The following is a 16710-nucleotide window of genomic DNA, read 5'->3' as shown; positions in this document are numbered from 1 at the left end:
AGGGATAAACCTTAGGTCTAGCTAAGGCCTGAGAATCACCTCAGTGGCCCCCTAGGTCAGATTTTGAAGCAGAAAAGACCCAATTTTCACACCCCTAGTAACTAGTGGGGTACTGCACAGCTCTGTATGGGGATGAATTCTTTTCAACTTGTTTCTTAAATTATTGGAATTAGCACTTAGCAGTGAAGTGGCAGAATAATTATTTAAGGTGGTTAAAAAAAGGGGGGATTGTGAGGAGCTACACCAAGCAGGATATTGCACTATGAAAGCCGTATGAATGTGGTGTATAAAAGCCAGGAGCCACACGACTGCTGTATAGCGCTATTGAAATACACTGACAACTGTTCAGACCCACTGACGCAGACCATATAACACTTTCATAATGCTTTCATAGTGCTATATCCTGCTTGGTGCAGATTAGGCCTTAGTCACCATGGAATAATGGGAATAAGGAAAGGAAAGGAACCTCTCGTGCAAGCACTGAGTCATTACTGACTCTTGGAGCGACGCCCGCTTTCGCTGACGTTTTCTTGGCAGGCCTTATAGCGGGGTGGTTTGCTGTTGCCTTCCCTGGCTGTTATTACCTTTCCCCCATCTAACTGAGTACTCATTTTACCGACCTTGGGAGGATGGAAGGCTGAGTCGACCCAAGCCGGCTGCCTGAAACCAGCTTCCACTGGGATCGAACTCAGGCCGTGGGGAGAGTTTCAGCTGCAGAAACTGCTGCTTTACCGCTCTGTGCCACACAAGGCTCAATGGGAATAAGTAAATGGTTAAAAACAGAAAGCAGAGAATAGGAATAAAAGGTAAATTCGTTCCATTGGAGAGAAATAAATAGTGGGCTACTACAATGCGACAAATTCTTTTCAATTTGTTCTTAAATGATCAGAATTAGTACTGAGCAGAGAAATGGGCAAGTAATTGCCGATGACAAAAAACCATTGAAAGTGGTAAAACAACAAAAGGCAATTGTGAAGAGCTCTAAAAGGATCTCTCCAAGCTTAGGGAGCAGGCATCCAAATCTAGGGTGACCATATGAAAAGGAGGACAGGGCTCCTGTATCTTTAATAATTGTATTGAAAAGGGAATTTCAGCAGGTGTCATTTGTATATATAGAGAACCTGGAGAAATTTCCTCTTCATCACCACAGTTAAAGCTGCAGGAGCCCTGCCCTCTTTTAAATCTGGTCACTCTAGTATAGCTCCTGCACTTTAACTGCTGTGATGAAGAGGGAATTTCACCAGTTTCCCCATATATACAAATGATACCTGCTGAAATTCCCTTTTCAATACAACTATTAAAGATACAGGAGCCCTGTCCTCCTTTTCATATGGTCACCCTATCCAAATTGCTGATGAAAATGTCCACACTCTGTAAAGAAGACAAATTCTAGGTTAGCATCATTAGAAAATGAATTGAAATTAAAACTGCCTTTTGACAAATCTATAGTGCAACCACACTTAGAATACTGTTGCCACACCTAAAAAAAAGGATATTATAGAGCTGGAAAAAGTAGAGGAAAGGGCTGTGAAATGATCGAGGGACTGAAGCATCTACCCTATGAGGAAAGGTTGCACCAGCTGGGATTGTTCACCTTGGAAAAAAGGAGGCTATGGGGAGACATGAGAGAGGTGTACAAAATGATGCATGGTATGGAGAATGTGAATAGGGAGACATTTTTCTCCCTCTCTCAAAATACTAGAACCCAACTGGGTCATCCCATGAAGCTGATGAGTGGGAGATTCAGGACAGAACAAAGAAAGGACTTCTTCACACAGCATGGAGTTAAACTATAGAATTCACTACCACAAGATGCAGTGATGGCCACCAATTCTGATGGCTTTCAAATGGGGTTGGATAAATTCCTGGAGGAGAAGGCCATCAATTGCTTCTAGTCCCGATGGCTAGGTGCAACCCCCTTTATCAGAGACAGTAAGCCTGTATACACTAGTCACTGGAAACATATTTGGGAGTGTTGCACCATGCCCTAGAAGGACCCTTGGTCTGATCCAGCATGGCTCTTCTTATGTTCATATGTAGCTACAAAAGCAGTTTATGCCACTCCAAAAAGGGAATTATGGGGCCTTGCTAGACCTGTGTAATAATCTAGAGGAGAGGAGGGGAGATCTCGTGTAAGGAATACACGAGGTTCACGTATTCTAATGTCGCGGCCGCCATTATTATTTTTTAAAGCAGCAGGAGCCACAAAAGGAAAGTAGTTTTTTTTTTTTTAATTCTCCATCCCTGTCTGCCCACCACCACCAGTGAAGTCTGATCCTCCGCCTGCCCCCCAGGCCCCATTCTCCATCCCCGTCTGCCCCTCCACCCACAAAGTCTGATCCCCCCACCCACCCCAGGCCCCATTCTCCGTCCCCGTCCGCCCCCCACCTGCAAAGTCTGATCCCCGCCCACCCCCAGGCCCCATTCTCCATCCCTGTCCGCCCCCCCATCTGCAAAGTCCGATCCCCCTGATGTCCCCACTGTAGCCCTGATGGCTGCAGCGCTCCTGTGGAGTGCTGCGGCCCATCCTCCGCTTCTCCCAGCTACTCGTTAGCCAGGAAAAGCGGTGGACCTGGCTACATGCCCACGGTCGCAGCCTCAGCCCAACCTGAGGCCAGGACCACGGGAAGAACCACGCTACCAGCAGTTCCCGTTATCGCGGTGCCAGGGCGGTGTGACCCCTGCCTGAGGCCCGGATCCCCTGTGCATCGTTTGGACGCACAGGGATGAGCACAGTCCTCGCACCGGGCTAACGCCTGGTCTAGCAAGGCCCATGGAGAATTATGGAACCAGAGTCATGGCCTGGGTGAATCAGTGCGATCACATTCCTTCATTATAATCAGAAATTTGGGTGGGGTCGGTGAAGTGTGGCCGGCCAAGGGCAAGATGGATGGATGATATTCTGGAGGTGACGAACTCGACCTTGGGGGAGCTGGGGGTGGCGACGGCCGACAGAAAGCTCTGGCGTGGGCTGGTCCATGAAGTCACGAAGAATCGGAAGCGACTGAACGAATAAACAACAAAAAGGTTCTATTGTCTATACTGTTAAAATGGATTGACAGACCGAAGGGAAACTTGGCAGATGTTCACTAGCAAGGAAAGCCCCAAAGTGGAGGCTAAAATTAACATGGACATTTGCAAGAGGCTATGCTTGACTCAATAGTGTACAAGGTTTTTGAACACTTTTCCAATTTCCACAACACACACACAGAGACACACCCCAAAGGACACATTGCCACCTTGATATGTGCTCAGAAAATGCGTTGCATGTGATGATCTGATGGAAGGATCTGGGGCGATTTCCCTAAGGATCCAGCATCCCAGTGTCTGAAAGGGAGTTGATTTGGAGACCGAGGAAACAATGAGGGCTAGGAGCTGGTTGGAGAAATCAGGAGAAAAACAAGTCAGATCTTAAGCAACTAATGGATATTTATTTATCCTGCAAAGAGGAATATCTGTTGTCCCCAATAAACATACGAACCAGCTGGGGAAGATCAACTCTTCTGACATACATGATGCCAGAAATTGACTATAGATCTATAAAACCAAGAGAGAGATTTTGTTTTCCTTGAATGGAGGATGACAGCTTGACAGGTCTATTTTCATTTGTATTGATTGTTTTGCAGAAAGATACCTTTGAAGTACTGGCAAATCTTGTCCTTCATGTTTGCCATTCAAGAGATCAATCAGAATCCCGGGCTCTTACCTAACGTCACTCTGGGCTACAACATCTATGAGGCCAATTATTTTGAAAGAACAACTTCTTATGCCTTGTTACAACTACTTGCTGGTGGGGAAAGCAACCTTCCAAATTACGTCTGTGGTAGAAAGATCAAGAATACTTTCCTGGCCATTCTTGAAGGGCTTGAATCACACCTTTCCACCCTTGTTTCGGCCATTTCAGGCATCTACAAAATCGCACAGGTAGGAATAGGGCAGAGAGTAGAAGCCTTTGTGCGTGTGTGTGCGTGTGTGTGTTTTTGTGTATAGTGCACATGCTAATACATCCCCAGTACATCTAGGGGTGACCATATGACACCAACATTAAAATCACTCCACTGGCTGCCAATTCGTTTCTGGGCAAAGTACGAAGAATTGGTTATTAAGCCCTACATGGTTTGGGTTCAGGTTACCTGCGGGATTGCCTTCTTCCTCACACACTCAGGTCCTCTGGGGAGAGTTTACTCCAGTCAGCCAAAACTAGGCTGACATCTGTTCCCCAGAGGACCTGTTCTTCTGCTGTCCCCAGACTGTGGAATGGCCTGCTGGAGGAGATTCGTCAACTTCACTGTCTCTGAGTTTAAGACAGCCACAAAGACTTATCTCTTCTTGCAGGATTACCGAGGTGTATTTTAAATGTAAGAATTGTAAGATGTCCTGATTGTTATTTTAATATTGTATTGGTTTTATGTGCTCTTTTAATCAGTTGTATGCATTTTATTTATATTGTATTGTTGTATTTGACATTGTTGCCTGCCTCGATCCAGAGGGAGGGGTGGATAAGGAATAAGTAAATATCACCATCATCATCATCATCATCATCATCATCATCATCATCAGTAAATATCATCATCATCATCATCATCATCATCATCTTCATCCAAGGTCCTATCTATACTTATTAGTTTTCAGTCTACTTGGAAAAAATAGAGGAATATATTGTGGTATTTAAATATCATTTTACGTAAAGAATTTAGCATCATTTTTTTGTGAACTGCCCAGAGACCTTCGGCTATTGGGTAGTATAGAAATAATAATAATAATAATAATAATAATAATAATAATAATAATAATAACAACAACAACAACAACAATAATAATAATAATCCCTTTTTTATATACTAGACAACTGAAAAAGACCTATGGTTAGAATGTCACTGGTTATTTTGTATACTGAACTATTTGGTACAATTTGATCTTATTCTTTCTGTCACTTCATAGCTGTCTATCTTCAGCAGTTTATCTATCCCAACTGGTTTATTGATTCAGGGATCAGGAAGTAGCTACATGCCATCTTCCTGTCCCACTGGGAATCCAGCAAGACCACATACTCACTATCCCAGGCCAATGCCACATTTGTGAGATGTCAAAGGACAGCAAAAAGTCTATGCGAATAGGCCAATACTGCTTTAAATGTCACAGAATCATAGAATAGTAGAGTTGGAAGGGGCCCATAAGGCCATTGAGTTCAACCCCCCACTAAATGCAGGAATCCACCTTAAAGCATCTCTCACAGATGGTGGTCCAGCTGCCTCTTGAAGGCCTCTAATGTGGGAGAGACCCTGACCTCCCTAGGTAGCTGGTTCCATTGTCGTACTGCTCTAACATTCAGGAAATTTTTCCTGATGTCTAGCTGGATTTTGGCTTCCTGTAACTTCCATATCCTGCACTCTGGGATGATTGAGAAGAGATCCTGGCCCTCCTCTGTGTGACAACCTTTCAAGTATTTGAAGAGTGCTATCATGTCTCCCCTAAGTCTTCTCTTCTTCAGGCTAAACATGCCCATGTCTGTCCTCTTGAAGGCAAGGGATTCTGCATGTTTAGGATCACAGGCCTGTTGCTGGTGGGTGGCTAAGGATTGTATCATGTACTATTCATTTTAAGCGTATAGTTAAATTATGGAACTCACTACCACAAGATGTAGTGATGACCTTCAGGGACAATCCATGCAGCTGATTGGTGGGAGATCCAGGACAAATAAAAGGATGTACTTCTTCACAAAGCATATAGTTAAATTATGGAACACACTACCACAGGATATAGTGATGGCCGCCAATTTGGATGGCTTTAAAAGGGGTTGGATAAATTCCTAGAGGAGAAGGCTATCCGTGGCTACTAGCCCTGATGGTTGTGTGCTATCTCCAGTATTCGAGGCAGTAAGCCTGTGTGCTGCAGTTGCTGGGGAACATGGATGGGAGGGTGCTGTTGCAGCATGTCCTGCTTGTTGGTCACTGGCCGATGGCTGGTTGGCCACTGTGTGATCAGAGTGCTGGACTAGATGGACCCTTGGTCTGATCCTACATAGCACTTTTTATGTTCTTATGTTCTGTATTGAGAATAAATGCAGGGCCAGATCTACACGTCGTTGCGAAGGCGCTTTCATGTGCCTTTTTTAAAGACGTACCTAAAAGAAGTGCCTATTTCTTTACTGTGTGTACTGTGAGCTAGGCAGCGTTGCCTACAGAAGAATCTCTACCCCATTCAAAGGCAGCTCTTCTGGCGCATCCCGGCGGCGGCGGCTCCTCCTGCAAAACACTTTTCTCCCTTGGTGTGTTTGTATTTGCGTGTGCGTGTGCGTGTGCAAGCACACACTGAAGAGAGTCCTGGGGAGATGACACCGCGGGGGAGAGCGAGAGGCAGGAGCTGAACCAGTCCCCTACACACACGCAAACGCATATACAAGCACACCGAGGGAGAAAAGTGTTTTGAAGGAGGAACCACCGCCGCTGGGATGCGCCAGAAGAGCCACTTGGTGGAAGGGGGGATTATTTGAATGGAAGAGCACACGAGGGGGAAGCGGCTCGAGCAGCGTCTTTGAATGGGGTAGAGATTCTTCCACAGGTGGTGCTGCCTAGCTCACAGTACACACAGTAAAGAAAGAGGCGCTTCTTTTAGGTAAGTCTTTTAAAAAGGCGCACGGAAGCATCTTCGCAACGACGTGTAGATCTGGCCCAAGGTTAACATTATTTCCTATGAGAGATGCTGCATTTTTCACAATGGGTGGGCTGGCATAGGTTCCCTGCACTACCCCCGGACAACTATGCTATTGCATATCTTTCAAGAATTCCCACAAGAATGGCTGAACCACAAAGGACCCTTGAGATGTGCTGGCTCTCCACCTCAACATATTCTCCAGACGTATTGTAGTGGCAGGCATTTTGTCCGACAATTCTCATTTCCTTTATCCTGAAAAGAAAACAATTCAGATCAACAGTCCATTCCTTTCCTCACTAGGTCAGTTTTGCCATTGTTTCTCACAGTCATAATTATAAAACTCAGTTCCCTTTTGTCTACCGGATGGCCACAAGGGAAGAAACCCAGAATGTGGGGTTGATCAAACTGCTCCTGCATTTTGGGTGGACATGGATCGGGCTTGTTTCAACAAACTCATTTCAACAAATTGAAGAGAGATTTCTTAGTGACTTGATACGTTTGATGACCAACAGTGGAATTTGTGTTGCCTTCACAAAAAGACTGCAGAACCATCCTTTGAATGTACCATTCGGTCTGTGGGGAAAAGTCAATGTAGCTGTACTCTATGCAAGTGTTCACACAAAGTTATTTCCAGTTATTGCTACACAAAGGGACCTTGAAAAGAAAATAACTGGGGGGAAACTCTGGATCACAACAAAGGTTCTTGATATGGATTACGCCTTGACTAATGCACCTAATGAATTCCAGTACCTCCATGGTTCTTGGACCTTCAAAGGCAAGACACACAAAAAGACCAAGTATGACTACTACCATCCTTATTCCGCTGTTCTGGATCAGTTTTGGGACAGAGCCTTTCATTGCTTCTGTTCAAAGCATGGGTTATCCAAGAGGATCTGGAAAAGATGCCTAGAGAATGAGAATCTGGCAACGCTGTCCCAGGAGGAGCTTGAGAGGGCTCTGTCTCAGGACAGCTACGGTACTTACAACGGTGTCCAAGCTGTGGCCCATGCTTTAAATGCTGCATATTCATCCAGTTCAAAGCAGATGTTGATGGTGGGTGGAGGAAACCGGTTGCATGATCAAAGGATGCAACCATGGCAGGTATTTCCTTTTCCTTTTGCAACACCTCCAGAAATGGTGGAAGACTTGGTTTGAAGATCACTAAAAATGTGTTAAGAGCATGTAATTGTTCCTACTGCATGGCCCTATAGGCTGGAAACAGAGGCCTTAGATAGACCTAAGGATTATCCCAGGCAAATGGAGGGGTCTTTCCTGCCTGCTCCCGGGATTCCCTGTGTGTCATTTGGATGCACAAGGATGATCCCGGGATATAGGCCTGGCCTAGCCATGGCCAGAGTCTATTTGGATTCCTCATTAGTATCCTCAAGGAGACCCAACAGGATTTATTCAGTGTGGTGCAGGGATTAGTAATACACTGTGGCCATAGCTAGACCTAAGGTTTATCCTTGGATCGTCCAGGGGTCAAATCTGTTCATCTAGGTGACACACAGGGGATCCAGTGCTCAGGCAGGAGCGAACCCTGGATGATCCCAGGATAAACCTTAGGTCTAGCTGTGGCATGTGTTGCAAATGGACCCTTGAACCACTTGAGAACCTATTGTGATTTTTCTTTAAAATACATTGAACATAATACATTGAACTTCTCAGCAACCCTGGGGCTGTTCTTATAGCATATCTTGCTGAGCTGCCTGATGCCTCCTCCCAACTCAGTCTTGTGGGATCGGTTCCCATTACCGTGGCTGATGAGATGGTTTGCAGAATTGTGCTGATCATTGGCCAAAAACAGTTTCCTTTTGTGGATAAGAAAATCTAGACAGGATGGGATTACAGCTCTAATCCAAAGAGGAGGGCTGAACAATTGAATATGCTATCATGTTTTCTAAATTCCATTTCCCCCCTCTTCTGTCGTTCTAGTTTAACACTTACTTAAGGGAAGGCTGGCTTTCTAATATTTCCTTTGACGGACTGTGTTTGGATGAGAATGGGGAGCTGCAGCCTGACTTCGATATTGTGAATTGGGTGCTGTTTCCCAACCGTTCTCGTGGGAGAGTGACTATAGCGAGTGTGAGCAGACAGGGAAAGGCAGACGTAAAGCTCACGATGAACCCAGAAGCCATTGTGTGGCCCAAGCATTTCAATGGGGTAGGGGAAATTATTTGTACCGCATGATATATTTGTGACATTATTTAAGTTGTAACAATATGTGGAATAGAATCATAGAATCACAGAATAGCAGAGTTGGAAGGGGCCTTCAAGGCCATCGACTCCAGGGTGACCCTATGAAAAGGAGGACAGGGCTCCTGTATCTTTAACAGTTGCATAGAAAAGGGAATTTCAGCAGGTGTCATTTGTATATATGAAAAACCCGGTGAAATTTCCTCTTCATTGCAACAGTTCAAGCTGCAGGAGCTATACTGCAGCTATACTGTGACCAGATTTAAAAGAGGCCAGGGCTCCTACAGCTTTAACTGTTGTGATGAAGAGGGAATTTCACCAGGTTTTTCATATATACGAATGACACCTCCTGAAATTCCCTTTTCTATGCAACTGTTAAAGATACAGGAGCCCTGTCCTCCTTTTCATATGGTCACCCTACTCCAACCCCATATACTAGGGTGAACATATGAAAAGGACAGGGCTCCTGTATCTTTCACAGTTGTATTGAAAAGGGAATTTCAGCAGGTGCCATTTGTATATATGGGGAACCTGCTGAAATTTCCTCTTCATCTCAGCAATTAAAGCTGCAGCAGCCCTGCCCTCTTTTGTATCTGGTCACTCTAGTACAGCTCCTGCACCTTTAAGTGTTGTGATGAAGAGGAAATTTCACCAGGTGCGACATGCCTACAAATGACACCTGCTGAAATTCCCTTTTCTGTGCAACTGTGAAAGATACAGGAGCCCTGTCCTCCTTTTCATAGGGTCACCCTATGCGAAGTCAATTGCAATAGCATTCAGACAGACTACACAAATGCATTTTGAAGCTGTAGCATATCAATCTATGTTATGGACCTGTTCACATGGCAGTACCATTTCTGGCCACTCTTAAGAAACGTTTGTGTAGCCAGTGCCTGTAATCCATGCTGGCTTGAGAGATAATATGCTAACCCACCATGGGTTAGACAAACCATTATTGGTTAAATAAACAACCATGGGCTAAAGTGTCATTCGAACAGAGTCTGGATGTAACATAAGGTTTGGAGTCTGAGAGTAAGCAGTTTTATATTTGCTGATTCGTTGCTGTTCTTTCTCATTCCTGTTTTACTACCATTGTATTTTAGTTTATTTCATTATTTGAACTTGTATTTTTTAGTTTTGTACATTGCCTTGAGTACATGTATACAAAAGATGGTATAGAAGCATAGAAACAAGCCAACAGGCCAAAGAGGTTTCCCGGTCATCCTGTGGTTTCCCTGAAACAATGGCCTGGTTTCATTTATGGTCACTTGGACTACAGATCTAATTCAGTCCTTTACAAACTCAATTATTCATTTTCTTAAACTCGAATATGCCAAATCATTTTCCTTGATGGTCCTTCTCTTTACTGCTAGACCGTGCCTCGTTCTAGATGCGTCGAAAGCTGTCCCCCTGGCTATGCCAGGGAGGTCCAGGAAGGAGAGCCACCATGCTGCTACGCTTGCGCTCCATGTGCAGAAGGGACCATCTCCACTCAGGAAGGTGGGTGACCTCAGCCAACAGGATTGTCTCTTGGGAAACAGGAAACATTTGTGTCTTCCCAATTGTCTCACCAGCCCTATCTTGATGCTCTGTTCTCTTCTTTAAAACTCTTTAGCAAAACTGTTCATGAATGCATAACTTAAGAAGGATTTATGAAGGATTCCTCTTCTGGATAGGAAACAACAGGAATCCTTTGGAATTAACAACTTTAGAGCACCTAGATAAATTACATCACAAAGTTTTTGTGAAGATAAAAATAAGAACCACATAGAGACCCGGGCGTTAGCTAGGAGGGGCGAAATCCCGGGGTGATCCCCGGGATCATCCCTGTGTGTTCACATGATGCACAGGGGATCCCAGGATCAGGGAGGGATGATCCCTCCCTTGCCCCGGGATCTCACCCTACCCTTTGAGCCTGGTTTTTCCATGGTCCTGGGCTGAGCCCCAGACTGCGGAATGTGTAGCTGGGTGTTGCGATTTGTTCCTGTTCCTCATGGTTACCTTCAAGAAGCCGGGATCCATGACAGGTGGGGTGGGTGGAGTGGGGAAAATATTTTTTAATGGGGGAAAAACTGACCTTTTGCGCATGAGAGCTCGTGCGCATCTTCTCCTTTAATTTTTATTTATTTATTTATTTATTACATTTTTATACCGCCCAATAGCCGAAGCTCTTTAAGAAAAAAACCAAAATGGCGGGCTCGACGCATGTGAACAGTGGGGAAGATCTCACAATAAAAATATCATGAGATATTCACCCCTCTGTACCACTAAACCAGTAGGTCTAGCTAAGGCCCCAGTTTGCATAATCACTGAAAACATCATAGCTTATATATGCCACAAGGAGTTGTGGCACCCATGGTTTGCACGATTAGGTTGCCTATTCAAGCCATGGCAATGGCTTATTGTCTCACACGAACCTGGGCAGCATGGCTTAGTGTAGAATTATGGGAGACTCTAATGAGACAATCTGCCCGGGTTCAGATGAGATGGCAACTACTTCTGGTGGATGAATGTCCAGAAGGATCACCAACATACACTATTGAGGATTGAGGATTCTACTCAAACTGGCAGGACCACCATAATGTCTCAGAGAAACAATTCTCCTGGCCCCACCAGCTGAGATGCTCCTTTGCTGATGAGGCCTTGGATTGAAGCTTATGTTCACAAAAAAGGTCCTCATTAGGGAATGTCTGTCAGCCTCTGTGCCCTGCTACACACGGATGCTTCATGCCCATCTCTGTTCTGAATGAAAGAGAAGGTAGGTCCTCTACTAGGGAATGTGGATGTTTCCTGAGGTCTGATCCATGCCCATCTCTGATCCAAATGCAGTAGAAAGACAATTGTCAAAATATCATTGATGTTTGTCATGTTGAAATCACTCTCCTTCTTTTCAGATGCAGACCATTGCAACAAGTGTCCAGATTATCAGCACCCAAACAAGGCCAGGGTTCAATGTGTCCCCAAGGATATAATTGTTCTCTCTTATGAGGAACCTTTGGGGTTCATCTTGGCATCTTTTGCACTATTCCTGTCCTTAACCACAGGCTTTGTGTTAGGAATCTTCATTAAATTCCAAGAAACACCAATAGTCAAGGCCAATAACCGGGACCTCTCCTACATTCTCCTCATCTCCCTCCTGCTTTCCTTTTCATCGTCTTTCCTGTTCATTGGCCCTCCGAGCAAAGCAACTTGCCTTCTCCAACAAACAGCCTTCAGCAGCATCTTCTCAGTGGCCGTTTCTTCTGTGTTGGCCAAAACCATCACTGTGGTGCTGGCCTTCCTGGCCACAAAGCCAGGGAGCAACGTCAAGAGATGGCTGGGGAAGAGTTTGGCCAACTCTATTGTAATCTTTTCTTCCAGTGTCCAAGTTGTCATCTGCACCACCTGGCTGGGCACCTCCCCACCCTTCCCTGACTCTGACCTGCACTCCCAGCCTGGAGTGATCCTACTGCGATGCAATGAAGGCTCTGCCACCATGTTTTATACTGCCCTTGGCTACATGGGTTTCCTAGCTGCTATCTGTCTGTCTGTGGCTTTCCCAGCCAGGAAGTTGCCTGGGTCCTTCAATGAAGCCAAGCTGATCACCTTCAGCATGCTGGTGTTCTGCAGCGTTTGGGTGTCCTTTGTGCCCACCTACCTGAGTACGAAGGGGAAATACATGGTAGCCGTGCAGGTCTTCTCTATGTTGGCCTCCAGTGCTGGGTTGCTGGGATGCATCTTCATTCCCAAATGCTACATTATTGTACTGAGGCCAGAACTGAACACAAAGGAACATCTCATGATGAAAACCAAAGGTGTCAGTTAATCAGAGCTAGAGATTGAGAATGATTCCACCCTCACCACAATCTGAATTAGAATCCCAAATTCTGATGGAGACAAATAATTATGGGACAGGTCCAGAGCCTGCTTCCTTCCCATGGATTCATCTATATCCAGAAATAAAGGGAGTCCTTCAGTGCAAAGAGAATGAGGCATGGGAAAGAAAGAAAAACTAAACCTTCTCCTCATGGCATCACATTGCTATTGTGACTGGTTGGTATCTTTTTAAAATAAATAAATGAAAGCCATGGATCAGGACATGGGTGGGCTCTTGTGACTTTCCTGATATTTTGGCTTCCAACCTCCACCATCATTCACCAGGGCCTTCGACCATCAACAGCCCTTTGAGACAAATCCTTATGAGTTGTTCTTCTTAATATTGCTTTGCATTTGCTGTTTTTAGCATAGGAGCCAGATTCTCCTTTTAGATAAAACATCAGTAAAATAAGAGTTTCACTGTGGTAATGGGTCATTGGGAGTGTTAGGCGATGGCTAGATGAGAGGGTGAAAGGGCAACGATCTCACGATTTTATGATCACAAGATCATCGCCCCCGTTTGCATGTGGCGCACAACATCGTGGCTGCCATTTTGTTTTTAAAGGAGAATCAGCGCACGAGCGCTCGTCTGCAAACTGGTGAGTTCTTTTTAAAAAAAAATAATTTCCCCGCTCCCCCCACTCCACCCCCAATGGGCACAGAGCTCATGAGGATCTCTTTTCCCCATGCCCGGGTCCCAGCTCCTCACGGTTACTCACAAGGAGCTAGGACAAACCGCGAAGTTGTGCTGCACTTTCCGCAGTCTCGTGATCTTCCTGAGACTGTGGGGAAACCATGAAAAAAAGGTTAGGGTGGTATCCCAGTGAAAGGGAGGGATCATCCCTGCTATGACACAGGCTCTGAACACCAGGCCTGGCCGAGGCTACTCCCTGCTCAAGCCAAGCACCACCGCTTGATACGCCTGAGGCGAGGGATAAAAACCACCTTCCTCCAAACTATGTGGAGAAAGGGGTTAAATGGAGAAGGATTTCAATATATAAAATAAAACACTGTGAGTTATATGTGCTGAGGTGAATTATTGACAGAGTGAGTGTTAAATGAGTAAACTTCAGATGATAAATGCCAAACAGACACGCGGGATTTTTGTGGTAGTTAAAAACAAAATAATTAAAATTTATTTTTAAAAGTTCACAAGCTTTGTTTCAAATAAAACATTTAAAACCCTTTTTGAAACCTTACATCCAATCCTTTCACTCGTTCACATATGCGCTTTCCTTTCCCTCACACAATCACTCTTGAGCTTTCTTTATTATCTGTATTGATTAATATACATCAACTATCTGCACACCACACTCCAAAGACACCACTCTCTACCCTGAACCTCAAATTTCCCAGAACTTAAGTACTCTAAACACAGAGAGCACTAAAGACTCTAAGAGTACCTAAAAAGTCTCTCTCAATCCCCTCAGTCCTTCCCTTATATATGACTCCTCCCCCTCCCCAGACATTCTAACTCCGCCCCCTCAGGCCAACATTCTAAACTTACCACAGACTTACAAACCGCAGACATACATTTGGGAACTGACTTGTGGGGTGTAACGCCACAATCCCTCCCTTTTCCTGGGATCCCCTCTGAGTGATGTGGACGCACAGGGATGATCCTGGGATGATCCCTGGGATATCGCCCTCTCTAACCTGCAAATTCGAAAAGCTTTTACAAATCTTCCTGAAATTTACTTGTGCCAGAAAGAAATGTTGGTTTTCTTTATTATTTTATTTTATTGATTTAGAATATTTATATACCGCTCCCCATTGAAAAATTTCAGAGCGGTGTACAAGATAAATTGAACATAAAATCAGAATAAAACAGTTAAAACAAATTTTAAAAGAAGCAAATACAGTGATTCAAGGTTGCATATTAAGGAAAGGCTTCTTGGAATAAAGATGTTTTCAGGAGGCGCCGAAAGGAGTACAAGGTTGGAGCCTGCCTGACCTCCAGAGGCAAGGAATTCCACAGGAGGGGGGCCACCACGCTGAAGGCTCTTCCCCTGGTGGACTCCAATCGGAGGATGGATCTCTCTGGAACCACCAGAAGCAGACCGTTGGATGACCTCAGTGAGCAGGCAGGTTGGTAGGGGAGAAGGCGCTCTCTCTCTCAGGTATCCTGGTCCCAAGTTGTTTAGGGCTTTGTACACAAGTACAAGAACCTTCAACCTGGCCCGGTAGCAAATAGGCAGCCAGTGCAGTTCCCTCAGCAGAGGATTTACATGCTGGAAAGAGGCAACTCCAGACAACAGCCGAGCTGCAGTATTCTGCACTAGCTCCAGCTTCCAGAACAGCTTCAAGGGCAGCCCCACATAGAGTGCATTGCAGTAAGCCAATCTTGAGGTTACCAGTGCCTGTACCACACCTTTACAAGTAAAACTGACAGTAAAATCATTGACAGTAAAAATCATTTGCCTTCTCGGAAAACCTGAGCCTGTTCTTGTAGCAGATTCAGTTGACGTGTCTGACACCTCTGCCTCTCCATTCATGTGGGAACAATTATTGTGGCTCAATGAAGTGGACATGATACATGCACAAAGGTGCCTGACCATGTGCTCTCTTGTCCAATTCCTTTGTGTGTGTGGGGGGGGGGGGTTAATACAAGCTAGTCCTGAGGTGGGGAAGAATAAGATGATTGGGTTGTTCTAGAGGTGGTAAACATGCCTGTACCGCTGTGGCCATGCTATCCCTGTCCAGGAGAGGCCGTAGTTGGCGAACCAACTGAAGACGGTAAAAGGCACTCCGAGCAGTGGGGGCTTCTTGAGCCTCCAACAGCAGAAATGGGTCTGTGACGTCGATCACAGTTTTTAAATCTTATTTGAAAACATCTCTTTTCTCAAAAGCTTATAATCTGTAGTGTGACGATACTGGTTTTTATTATTTGTTTTATTGTCCCCCATGCTGGTTGGCCTGTCCCCTCCCTGTCTGTTTTTCGTTACTGTGATTATAGAATGTGAGCCATATGGCAGGGTGTTTTGTATTTTGTTTTATTTTGTTCTGTACAGCACCATGAAAATTGATGGCGCTATATAAATAAATATTATTATTAATAATAATACATTTAAAAATAATTTTATTTGTATAATTAGACTGTCATAACAATGCACAGCTGCAGATGGTGATACTTGGCTCAGCAATACTACAAACGAGAAGGATCTTGGAATTGTTGTAGATCACAAGCTGAATATGAGCCAACAGTGCGATATGGCTGCAAGAAAGGCAAATGCTATTTTGGGCTGCATTAATAGAAGTATCACTTCCAAATCACGTGAGGTACTGGTTCCTCTCTATTTAGCCCTGGTTAGGCCTCATCTAGAGTATTGCGTCCAGTTCTGGGCTCCACAATTCAGGAAGGACGCAGACAAGCTGGAACGTGTTCAGAGGAGGGCAACCAGGATGATCAGGGGTCTGGAAACAAAGCCCTACGAAGAGAGACTGAAAGAACTGGGCATGTTTAGCCTGGAGAAGAAAAGATTGAGGGGAGACATGATAGCACTCTTCAAATACTTGAAAGGTTGTCCCACAGAGGAGGGCCAGGATCTCTTCTCGATCCTCCCAGAGTGTAGGACATGGAATAACGGGCTCAAGTTAAAGGAAGCCAGATTCCAGATGGATATCAGGAAAAACTTCTTAACTGTTAGAGCAGTACGACAATGGAATCAGTTGCCTGGTGAGGTTGTGGCCTCTCCCACACTAGAGGCCTTCAAGAGGCAGCTGGACAAGCATCTGTCAGGAATGCTTTAGGGTGGAGTCCTGCATTGAGCAGGAGGTTGGACTCGATGGCCTTGTAGACCCCTTCCAACTCTACTATTCTATGATTCTATGATTCTATGGTATGTTGAACAGATAGATATATTCCTTTATCCTGCCAGGCCCATCACATCCAGAGGTGGTCACCTCATCTACTCCATTCCAGCCGGCCACCAGCTAGATTGCTGCTTCCATAGTCTTGGCACTGAAGTAAGGACTGGGGTGAAAAGGAAAGGTAGGTGGCAGAAG

This window comes from Elgaria multicarinata, chromosome 3 (genome assembly GCF_023053635.1).
Source record: "Elgaria multicarinata webbii isolate HBS135686 ecotype San Diego chromosome 3, rElgMul1.1.pri, whole genome shotgun sequence".
Lineage (NCBI taxonomy): Eukaryota > Metazoa > Chordata > Lepidosauria > Squamata > Anguidae > Elgaria > Elgaria multicarinata.
The sequence above is the reverse complement of the archived record's forward strand: the minus strand, read 5'-3'. Positions refer to the sequence as shown.